Consider the following 12,072-nt stretch of genomic DNA (forward strand, 5'->3'; position numbering starts at 1 on the left):
TGACTCTCGTTACTTCTCAGTCACATTTCAAGTCTTCCTTTAAACCTGCCCGTCCAGCAGCTTTCCCTAGACCGGTGCTCCCTGGAAGGCTGGCTGCCCGTGAGCTCCGTGAAGGCCTGGATTCAGGCGTCAGGTCAAAGCTCTCCCTGGGAGAGTCAGAGTGTGCACAGCCTCTTCCCAGCTCTGAGATGCCCCGCATTTTCCAAACCTTCACAGCCACCAAACACGTTCATCCAACACGTCATAAATTCCAGGGAACTACTGTTTGCAGAACATGCTCTGGGAAATGTTGGCGTGAAGGGTAACGTCTGGGCCCCTGAAGATAAGCCTTGGGTGACTAACTTATCTGGAATCTTCCAGCTTCTCCAAGCTCAACTGACTTACCCTTTCTTTTATCTGCGTCCTTGGGTAGTGAGCAGCTTATAGATTCCACACAAACTCATATCTTGTGCCTCCGTGGCTTGCTCATGGCTCCCGCTGCGGCCTTCTGACCACAGAACCTCGGCTAAGCCACGTACGGTTAGCCTCGGTGGGCTCATCTGCAAAGTGGAGGGTTTGGTGAACAGATGGTCTTTAAGACCCCTTCATATTCCATCTTATACACGTCTTGTGGTTTTCTTCTCTCCAGTAGGCCTTGGGGGTGTTACTTCCTTTCTCTTGGCCTCACCTGCTGTATCTGCAAAGTGGGGGAAACGGCAGGACGTACACCGTAGGGTTCTATGAGGGTTCCATGGAATGAGGAAGGTGCAGACAGCTATTATGGTGCTATCAGTCGGACTCAATAAAAACTACAATAAGCTCCATCTACCACTTATAAGAAAGGTATTCCAGCATTACCTCGGGTTGGTCTTGCTTGAAACTGATACATCCTGTGTGCTCTCTGGCTTTGAAAGCCTTTTACTGATGTAAAAATAACCCTTAAAATGTTCTTAACAGTGTAGTTCAAAGAATGTTAATGTGCTCTGAGACCAAATAAAGAGAAGCTCAATTGCTATAAACTTAATTTTTAAACACCCTAAATAAATATGTGTTTTCCCTAATGGCAGAGAGTCAACTCTCATCAGAATCTTGAAGGGCAGAACGTGACAGGACATATATCATGTTAAGTGATATGACTTTGAAAATAACTTGTATGTGAGAGACCTTAACTTTACAATGTGGTTTTCCTCTATGATCTTAGTTGGTGCTCAAAGAGACAGGTGAGGGAGCTGGAAAAGTATTATCATTACCCCTGGATGTGCCCCGACTCAGTATGCCAAGGGCCGGACCACCGTCCCACCAGCAGGCTGGCCCTCCCTGCCTCGGTGCGAGACTCCACTACCCGGCCAGTTGCCCAGGCCACGCAGCTGGAGGCACCTTCCTCTGCTCTTTCGTCTTTACTTCTCGCTTTAGCCAGCCGTCAAGCCCCCTTAAGTCCATCTCTGAAATCTCTAATCCAGGCTCCCAAGCTTCTTCCAGAAACTCATTTGAACTCTCCCCCACCCTAGTCAATGGCAATTTCATCCTGCAAGCTGCTTGGACCCCTAACATCAAAATCCACCCTCATCTCCAGGCCCGTCCACCATCAACTCCTGAAAACTCTCTGTCTTCAAACCTGAGCAGAATCCGACTTCCGACCCTCACCGCTGCCCCCGCTGGGTCTGGCACAGCGCTTCTGGCAACTTCTCAGCTGCTCTCCAGGGACCCTCCCCACCTCCTTTAGAGCGCGTTCTCTCGGTTTCAGCGCTTGACACTTGGGTACAGATGATTCTCTGTTGTTAGGGGCCGTCCTGGACATTGATGGTATTTGGCAGCATCCCTGGCCTCTACCTACAAGACACCAGTGCCATCGCTCCTCCCGGTCACTCGGGCCCTGAGCGCCTGAGGGCGGCTTCCCTGCTCCCGCAGAGGAAGGTGCCACCACGCTGGTCTCACTTCCACCTCGCCCTGCCTACCTGTCTCTTCATCCATCCTGCCTGCTGGGCTTGTCCCGGCCTCCGAGCCTTTGCCCTTGCTGTTTCCCCCACCAGGAGGGACCTTACCCAGTCACCCACTTGGTTTGCCCCTCCATCCCCTTAGGGTGGCACCTCCATGTGGCCATAAAACGCTAAATATCACACTCAGCAAGATTATGCTTGAAGAAAACATTTGATGACCAGGGTGTATGTTCCCAAAATTTTGCAAAATAACAAAGGATAGTTTGAAAAAAGGATTGTACATTATGACCCCCCCTTTGCTAAGAGGAGAATTGAATGTGTATTTATACACATATTACTACTAATAAATAAAGAAAATATCCCAGGAGGGTAGACACACCAATGCTGACCATATTGCTCTCCGAGTATAGCTATCTCACCAGTTTGCTTACTGAGTCCTTTCCTGCATTGCCCACATTTCTATTATGAAGATATTTGATTCATAATCCAAGAAAACAATGAACACGATTTTTAAAAAGGAACAGTATCATAATCACAAATGTCTCCAAGATCCAAAGGCCTGGTGGGGAAATGTGGACGTGTGGAGCATGGGGAGAATAGCTGTACCCTGACCCGAAAGCGCTGCTGAGGAAAATCAAGGGCATGTGTTTAGGGCTTTACATGAGTCGGAGAGAGAGAGAGGGGACAGAATTAAGTGACCCAGAATGTTTACATTTATGGGGACCTTGGCAATCATGGAATATGACATCCCCTTCTTTAATAAGGTAGGAGCTCCAGAGAAATCAACTAATCCAAAGTCACACGATTAAATAGTAGCAGAGATGGCATTGTTCAATTATTTTTCATCAAACATTTATTAAGTTTCCACTATGTGCTGGGTGCTAGGGGTGCAATGATGAAAGATAAATGCACTCCTTGCTCTTGGTGCAATGGGGAAGAAACACAGCTGCACATCCCAATACTATAGAAATGAGCCATGCAGTGGAAAAGTCACCACCATGTGTGGCTTAGAGCGCTTAAAATGTGGCTGGTGAACACACACTGGGCTTACATAAAGATACATAATATCCCATTAATAGTTTTATATTAATTACATGTCAAATGGTATAGTTATGGACATATTCAGTTAGAGAAAATATATTACTAAAGTTAGTTTTGCCTGTATCATCTTACCTTTTTTTAAAATTTTTTTAAAATAAGGCTCCTCTAAAATTCTAAATTACCTGAGTGGCTTTTATTCTGTTATTTTTGGACAGCACTGCATGTGCGTTTTGGTGCATACTTAACAGGATGTTAGAAATGAGAGTAGAAGGCTGGTTGTTTCCAAGTTCCTTTCTTAGTCTTGGGGACAGAGAGAGCCTTTGAAAGGAAGTGGCATATAAACTGTTACCTGGATACTAAGTGAGATGTAGACTAGGCTGGGGGATGAAATTAAAAGGCAAACCCAATATTTAGAGAAGGTTACTATTTGCAAAGTTAGACCCTTTCATATTTTCAAAAAATTAAATAGTAAGTTGCAATTTAAGAAAAAATGAATTGTCTCTTCCAATGGAAACTTTGACAGCCCCTCAGTTCCAGGCCTGGGAGTGGGTGTGGGAACTTCGGTGACTTCAACTCCACCAGCACTGTCCTTCTTTCTCCAGTATCTTAGATGAGATAAGCTCATTTCTGGGGAGGGTAAACTCGGCCTGAGCCAGAGAGAAATAATGACACTGAATTAGCTAGATGGATGGCGATGAGTAATCTGCATGAAATGCTTAAATTTGGATTGGGAAGGGAGATTCAGCAATGGTTAGAGGGGCCTCTGATTATGCAATTTGTTCTCGGCCAAGAAAATGAATGTGCTCTATAAAATATTTCTGGAATAACCTTTTACTGAAAAACAATAGAAATTGCAAGACAGATTACGGTTTAGTGTCTCAGGAGATTATAGTGTGAACAGACTGTCCTCATAGGGTCTGTTTAACGGTGACAAGCTGGAGGAGGGAGAACTGTAAGGATATTTGACATGAAAAATGTGAATTCGCTCTCTGAGTGTTTACTAGCGTTCACAAGTAGCAGGAAATGAGCCGTGAAATGTATTGTCAAACATTCAGTGTTCAAAATATAATGCATTACTTTAAGTTGGGCTTTTTGCTTTCTGACATCCTCACTCTCAATTTGCCCACCTCCAGGACGGATGAATTGGCCTTTTCCTGTGTCCTTCCCAGGCCGCTTTGGTGAGCTGTGGCGCAGGCTGGGGAGTGGCTTTGCCAGGCTGTCACAGCTGCCACCTCCCTCGCCCGCCTGGAGGGCAGAGGCCTGGGAAGGCCCCTGCTCGCCCCGTGCAGCGAGCGGCGCCAGGTGGCCCGCGTTGCCCAGTGCGACCCGGGCGGTGGTCCCCCGGGAGACTGTCCTCCCGAGAGCACCCCGCGCCCTCTCCGGGCCTCCTCCCTCTGCCTGACTCCCAGTCGGGCCCGACATTTGGCTGCTTCCACAGATCTGGTGGTACAGCTGTGAAGATGCAGAAATATCTCCACATTGGTTGGTAAATCGCACCTTTCCTGGGACTCCCCAAGTGCCCCTCTTGCCCAAGTGCCTTGCCCAAGCCCACTGGACCTCTCTACGATTCCAAAAGAAAAAAGCCCAGAGCAGCAGAGGCCTCCAGATCTGCACCGTTTAAAAAAATATTTTTAATATCACCCTTAATAGAAGTGCAGCAGACGCCACCTTGTAACCATGAGGTCTCAAGCTACATACAAGGGTGAGAATCTAATACTGGAAGAAGCCGGTCTCACCTGCTATCATTCTTGCTACACATAGAAATTTCTTTTTCTCTTTTATTTTTCTTTTTTTGTTAATACTCATCAGAGGATTTCTTCCCCCCCATTGATTCTTTTAGAGAGGGTGGAAAGGGGGGACGGGGAGAGAAAGAGAGAGAAACACAGATGTTAAAGAGACACATCGATTGGTTGCCTCCCACAGGCATCCCAACCAGGAATCGAACCCACAACCCTCCAGTGCCCAGGCTGATGCTCTAACCACTGAGCCATGCCGGCTAAGGCAACACAGTAGAAATTTCTGGCAAAAAATATGCCAGCAGGTAGTCTCAGAGATAGGCTGCACTACTCACATTTCATGTTCTCAAGCTCCTGTTTCTCTGTTGGGCTGTCTGGATCCATTAATACTTTACAGGCTCAAATTCTTGTCCCAATTCTGGGGTCTGCAAGATATCTCCAGTTGTCTTATCATGGGCAATGGTGCCCATTTTTCCAGTATTTACACTCATCTTGTCACCATCCCTCAAGGCCTCTCATTATTTGACCTTGTCTCACTTTGGGGTCCATTTTTTTTAAGCTAGAACACCAGTTGCAAGCAACAGAAATTACACAAACTATTGTAGGAAATAAAGAGGGAGACTGATAGTCACAATACAGGACAGTCTGTTTGGAGTCTGGCTCCTGGCTCAAAACCTATGTGTAATCTTTCCGACCTGACCATAGGCAATTAATTACAAAGGTTTCTCCAGCAGGCCTCCTGGGGCAAAGCTGCAGGGGGGTCAGGGGGGAGGGTCTTCCCCATTCTTTAAACTAGGCAGGACGGTCCTTTTTCAATGCAAAACTATTGACTCTCACAATTAAACTTTTGCAGTCTCTTCCCAGTGAATTTATTTAAAATGTAAATGTTTTCCGTGTGCTGACTGTAGACCCCTCCCCTCTTCCTTGTGCCTCATCTCCTCTGACCTCGCGGTCTGTCCCTGGACTCATCCAGCCTGGCCCCCAGCTCAGAGTCCTTGCACCAACTCTTTCTTTGGTGTGAAGCACTTTGCTATGTGACCTTAGCATCGTTGGTTTCTTCTCATAATTCGCATTTCAGCTCCCACAAGTGTCCCCTTCCTGGATGGGCGACCCAGACCAGCCACTCAAAAGAGGCTCCCCACCCAAAACCTCCCACTCCCTCTCTAGCACGTGATCTTTAGAAATTCTTACTTATTTTGTGTTTAATATCTCTCATAATGTCTTGACTCCAGCCACCCATGAGAAGTCAGCTCCATGAGGGCAGGAATTGGGGGGTGTCTTGTTCATGGCTGTAGCCTGGTGCCCAGCACTGTGTCTGGCACATAGCACATGCTTAATAAATATATGTGGGGTGAATAACTGTTTGCTGGATCCCCACCCCTGTCCATGGGGGCCAGGGGAGAACCAAGTCACAGAGAAAATAGGCAGTGGTCCTTGGATGGGGAGAAACCGCATTTGTGTAGGGCAGGTGCCCGTGACTTTACATACCATTAACTGTGCCAGTGTTTCTAAAAGAGCTGATAATAAGCGGTTTCCAGGAAGATGCATAAATGTTTCTTGAGAAAATTGGAGATAAAAGGTTCATCTTCACACTGCCACCCCTCCCCCCCAACCTAAAGACTAAGCAGGACTGATGGGTAGCTTGCGTCCACGTTGAGAGCTGTAAGAATTCCACAATTAGTTCTGCTTTCGTTTATTAAAGCAGAAACTTCCTTGAAATGTGACTTCTCTCTCTTCTCATCCTCATTAAAAAATCAGTTATTCAGATAGAAATGCTAATGTTTTAATAGCCATTACCTTTTACTTTTGGTACAAACTAAAAATGGTTAAGTGAGTTTAGCAAAATCCATAGTTAGACTGGATTAGATTAGGTTAGAGTGGCTAGTTAGGTGGGAGTCAGACCAGATAAGCAGAAATACAGGTTTTAATAATTGTCTGTAATTTCTTCATTGATATATGAAAATCATTCCACTGACTCACCCTCTACAGAAGCTGGCTGAGTTGCTGATTTCTGCCTGCTCCTTCATTTAGCATCTAGCAAATGTCAGTTCAAATATATACATGTGTATAACATATACAATGTAATATACATATACATCTATAATATATGTTTGGATATAAATGGGTGTATACAGGCACATATATACATATGTATATATGCCATCTGCACATGTATTATGCTATATTTATGTATTTATACAAATACACACCAAGTATTTGTAATGCTGTATCTTATATTTCCAACCTCACAAAAGATTTCTCTTCTGCGTATGGAAATCGGTAAGAGTCCCACCTACATTTTGCTGTCAATCTCTGGTCATTATTTATAGTTCCACATCATAAATGTCTCATGTGCATAAATGATTTATGCTTGACATTAAGGATGCCTCCAACTGCCAACCACTTCAGGGGTGATGGCATCCCATTTGCTAAACAGCTTTCACTCATTGGCCTTACAACCGATCTCTTCCCTAAGCCAGTGCCCTGATGCTGTGGTGGGTAGTTTTGGGATGGAGACAATGGAGCAGAGACATACCCGTTGGTCTTTCCTTTGCGAGGGCAACGCGTGCTCTTGTTCTCACCAAGGAATTCCCAAGTTAGGAACAGAAAGCAAATGAAATATAGCCTGGCGGTAGTAGTATCAAGTGCTGGAATATTGCTTTTTGGCTCATAAGGCATTTTCTTACACATGAATTCATGCGATTCTCATAAAAACTGCGTGATGTAGGCAGGATGACAGTCCTAATTGCTCTTTTATGGATGTGTAAGGGAGATTCAGAGATGCTAAGTGACTTGCTTAAGGTCACACAGCTAGTAAATTTCAGAGCCAGGAAGCGAAATTCAACCTTCTCCAAACTCTTCATAGCTTTTCACAACACCCTTCATGGTGGTTTTTGTTTAAGCAAAAGGCATATTACTTTTCCAATCATTACCCCGATAGCAAATTCACTAACCTCATAGCACATTCTGAAACCTGACGAAGTACCTTTTCATGATGGGGTGTAGAATTTTAGCCCCAGGAGCTAGGGGGCTCTACCTGCCTCATTTAGGTCTCAAAAGGCCAGCTTGGAGGGGGCGGCATAGTCCCTTCACTCTCTTCTCTTAGAAACACCAGCCCCCAAAGGAAGCCGCAAATGAAAAACGAAACATTGGCTTCCATCTAGCCCTGATCCTAGGCACAGCTCTGCGTGTCGCCTGACTTGCGTCGCTCACCCACCTCCCCTCCATCGGCAGGGGCTCGCCCCTCTCTCACAGGCCCTGCTTGCATTACCCCAGTGGGGCCACCGGGAAGGAGGCGATGTCGGGGTGTAGCCAGCTCCGAGCGTCATAGGTGCTCCTGGCTTCCCGTTTCCAGATTGTTCACACATTTCTTTCCTGCTTAGGCTCAGAGACCAACATCCAACCTGGGAAACAGAACTCAATGTGAAGTTAGGGAAACATGAGGCGGGGAAGCAAGAACCAGGCGCCAGTGAGAGCAGAATTCTTTGAGGGCTGCAGTAGCGACCAGTACAATTTTAAACACTTAAAAAAAATCCATGTCAACTGGATATCAGAAATGAATTTTAAAAACCTCACCCTGCCCAGGGCTGCCAATAGCAAAGAGTCCCTCAGGGCCAAAGCAGTTTAGCCTACAGTGCTCCCTAAGCTAAGAAAATCAAGTGTCTAAACCCATATCTTCACCTTCCCTAAAAATGGAAAGATACATAAGCCAATTTCTATTTTTGGTCAACCCACCGAAGTCGGCCAAATATGAGCTCCAGTTTTAATGTAAGATTTCTCTCAATAAAAATGTGCTTCTATTGTTATCAGATTTATATGAACATAGTAATATTAATAATAGTGCAAATTACTTGTCTGAGGCCTACCTCTTCCAAAATAAATATTGGAAATTCAGACTCTAGTATTTTTGGAGAGAATTCATTACAGTTACTTTCAAAAGTGAAGTGAGCCATGCTCCTTTAGAATGAAAATTGAAGACACAAGGTAATTCATGTTGACTTCATCCCTCGCTGAGGTTTCATTAAGTGACTATTCCTCACCTGTTATCACGATGCAGGAGGGATTGTAAGCTTCCCCCATGTCACTTAGGCTCTTCAGTGCATGAAAACCGGTGCCGCTGACAGCTTTGGCAGGGTGGCTGAGACCGGGGTAGTGTTCTGAGTTCTTTCTTCAGCCGTAATGAGGAGCAACATAAGGCTGCTTCTTGTGCATGTGAGGTCGCCTCGAACGCAATTCAGGCTCCTGGCTCCGGCCTTCAGAGGCTTAAACATTTCCTGACCTTCTTGCTTTGTACCCCATCACCCCAGTCAATTCCTTATCTATACTGTGTCCTGTTTTCTTAAGACCTTGCTCTCTGATGCAATTAATGTGATTAATTAATTGGCAATAAAGGCTTATGAACATTAGCTTTTTCAGCTATCCCACACACCCCACCCAGACCCGTAGCAGGTCCATATCAAGTGATTGGCAATCATCTGCCCTGGCATCATCCGCTCAGCAGCGAGGGCCTCCCGGATTTAATCTGGGTTTAATCCAGGCTGCCCAACAGACAAGGCAAGAATGCAGCACATCATCTCAGTCACTTATCTGTAAACGTTGAAGCTGTCGCGGTCGCCATGCTCACCTTATTATAAGTTGCTTGACTTCTCAGCATCTACCTCCTGGTCATCATAAAGTCCGGCAAAATCAGAAGAATCATGCCATCAGGAAAAAGAAGTGAATCGCTGCTTTAATCCAATGAGTGACTAATGGTGGAAATTTCAAAGAAATTCCAGATCATTTATCTTTTGGAAAGTCTAGGTATCTGTAGCTGCAGAACCTTCTTCCTTCCTTGCTTGCCTCCTTCCTCCCTCCCTCCCTCTCTTTTTCTCAAGGTTCGCATCATTTGTGATTCTGCAGCAAGATCTTCTTGTGGTGAGAGACAATGGCCCCGAATCCAATGAGTCTAAAGACCTAGGGTTTGAAACTCAAAGCCTCCTGCTTGAGAATGACCTTGGACGCGTCGTTTAAACTCTCTGAGTATCCTTGGTACTTTCCTCATCTCGCCGACGTGCAACTAATATTCAAAGAGGTTAAGTAGTTTGCTGAATGTGACACAGCTGGTGAGTGGTAGAGCTAGACTTTGAATACAGGCTTTCTGGCCCCAAATTCCATCTCTAATCATTATTTTCTAATGAGAGTTAAGTGGCTCATGAATGCTGAAGACCAGGACTCCGAGTAAAGAGCACCTGTCCACGTTGGACCCCAGACGCTGTGTCCACCATGGCCTTTCCAGGTGTGTTCCCACGGTGTCCCTCCTGTTCTTTCCCACACTTGGTGTTGCCTGAGCATTTTTACAGTTCTCCTCTAAAGCCCTCTTGAGCAGGTGAGTCTCCATTCTGCATGCACCGTCCCTCAATGACTGCACACGAAGGGTAGGGCACCCATGGACCTCTGGGTCACCCCTTTATTTCAACTGCGGTGCTTTCACTTTTGTCTCTTTCACCTAGTGGGTTTCTACCCCGAATTTAAGTTGAAGGAAGCCATCTGCTTCTTATATACCCCTTCACTCACACCCTTCCATATTGGAAAATCACAGACTTTGGCCAATCCTTCCATGTTACTCAATAGAGGTAACTGGGAGAAGAAAGTAGGATTTGGGGAATGAAAGGCATATGCCCTTAACACAACCAGGGAACTTGAACCGATAGCGGAACTGATGCCTTTTTGCATAAGTTGTCCTTTGCATTTGGAGTTGATTCCACATGTAGTTTGGTAATAACAGGTATCACTAATGCCTGACAGGAGATGTCATTTCGCTATTTGAGAAGGGTCTTTCTCCTCTGTTAATCTGGCTAGAGCAGTGGCTTACACCTTTTTTTTTCCTTTTAAAATCTTTAGGTTACTAGAAGATTGGTTGTATCCTTGAGAAGAATAAAAAGTTCAAAGCCATGCTGAAGTAGTAATAATTACAACTTGATTGTCACTCCAGTGTCACCATGCTACACTGTCATCCATCCTCAGCATCAGGCCACAGCTTTGGTAGAACCGTTTGCTGCCCCAACTGAGTTCTCTTATAAACTCACAAGACAAAATTCTCATATTTTCAGTAAATACTTGCTCTTCTTTTGACAGTCTGAGCCCTTTCTAGGCTCTTATTTATCATGTTATTTTTAAACAAGTCATATTTTCCCTTCTCTCAAAACAAGAATTCTGGATGTAGATGGTTTCTGACCCTGGCTGAACTATTTAAGGATATCTAATCTCAGGTCAGAATTTCTGAAATGATCTTCCCTTTACTGGCCTTGACGTTAAAATGGAAACCACAGGTCTAGGCATCACACCCTCATTCAAGGCAGCGAGAGTGGGAAGGGGCTCTCTTACTTCATATCAGTATAACTACACTCTCTGCTCCACACCACGCTGAGCATCCTTTATAGTCCCTTGTTGCAGCTGATGGACTTTGCCATAAGTATGTGTGTTCCTTGGTGTAGTAAAGGTATATTTAATATATTGATCAACATTTAGAAACTCATTTGCACCCCAGAATATCACTGGAGAATTGCTTGCTTCAGTTGCAGTGGTATCTTTTATTGTCCTGAAAGTGAAATGATCCATGTGACTCACTCTGGAAACAAAATGAACAGAGAAAAGGGGGAGACCAGGAAAGCCTGAGGTTGCACCCTAAATTTGAAAGTCTTTGCATGAGTGAGACCCTGTTGGCCACTCTGATCTAAACTCCTATCTTCCCTGTAGTCCAGCACCAACTTGCTACACAGGACTACTTCCTGCTCAAGCTTGTTCCTAATTACAGCCTTTTCCTGCCATTCCCTCTGCCTGAAATGTGCTTCCCCAGCCTGAAACAGGATTGGCACTCCAGTGTTTATTCTCAGCTCAGATGTCACCTCTTCTTGGGAGACTTCTGGGACTGCACCATGTCTATTAGCCCAGTCTTAACTCAGTCTCCGTCACACTGCTCTGTGTGACATCTCTTCACAGCACTTCTCACCATCTGAAATTGTCCTCCTTATTAGCTTGTTTTCTCTTTGCCATTCCCACTAGTATCTAAGCTCAGTTACCCAGGGACAGTGTCTGTCATCTTCACTACTCACATGGAATACTTAGATGAACACCTCAATAGGTATTGACTTCATGAGAAAATGAACAGTCGTCATCAAGGAGAAGCTCAGGGTTTCAGGGAAGGTGGATACTTATTGAAGAGCATAATTTCTTCATAAAAATATACATAATACCCGCAGGCCAAACAATGTGGCAAAGGTCATAGGTTAGCCCACCGTTCTTTGCTTGCCGGTCAGAACATGCATAATATGATCTCTGTTGCAGATGTGGGGGGAGCCAGCCTATTATTTCGGGGTCCTTCCTTCAGCCATTTGAGCTGT

This window comes from Miniopterus natalensis, chromosome 7, assembly GCF_054644295.1.
Source record: "Miniopterus natalensis isolate mMinNat1 chromosome 7, mMinNat1.hap1, whole genome shotgun sequence".
NCBI lineage: Eukaryota > Metazoa > Chordata > Mammalia > Chiroptera > Miniopteridae > Miniopterus > Miniopterus natalensis.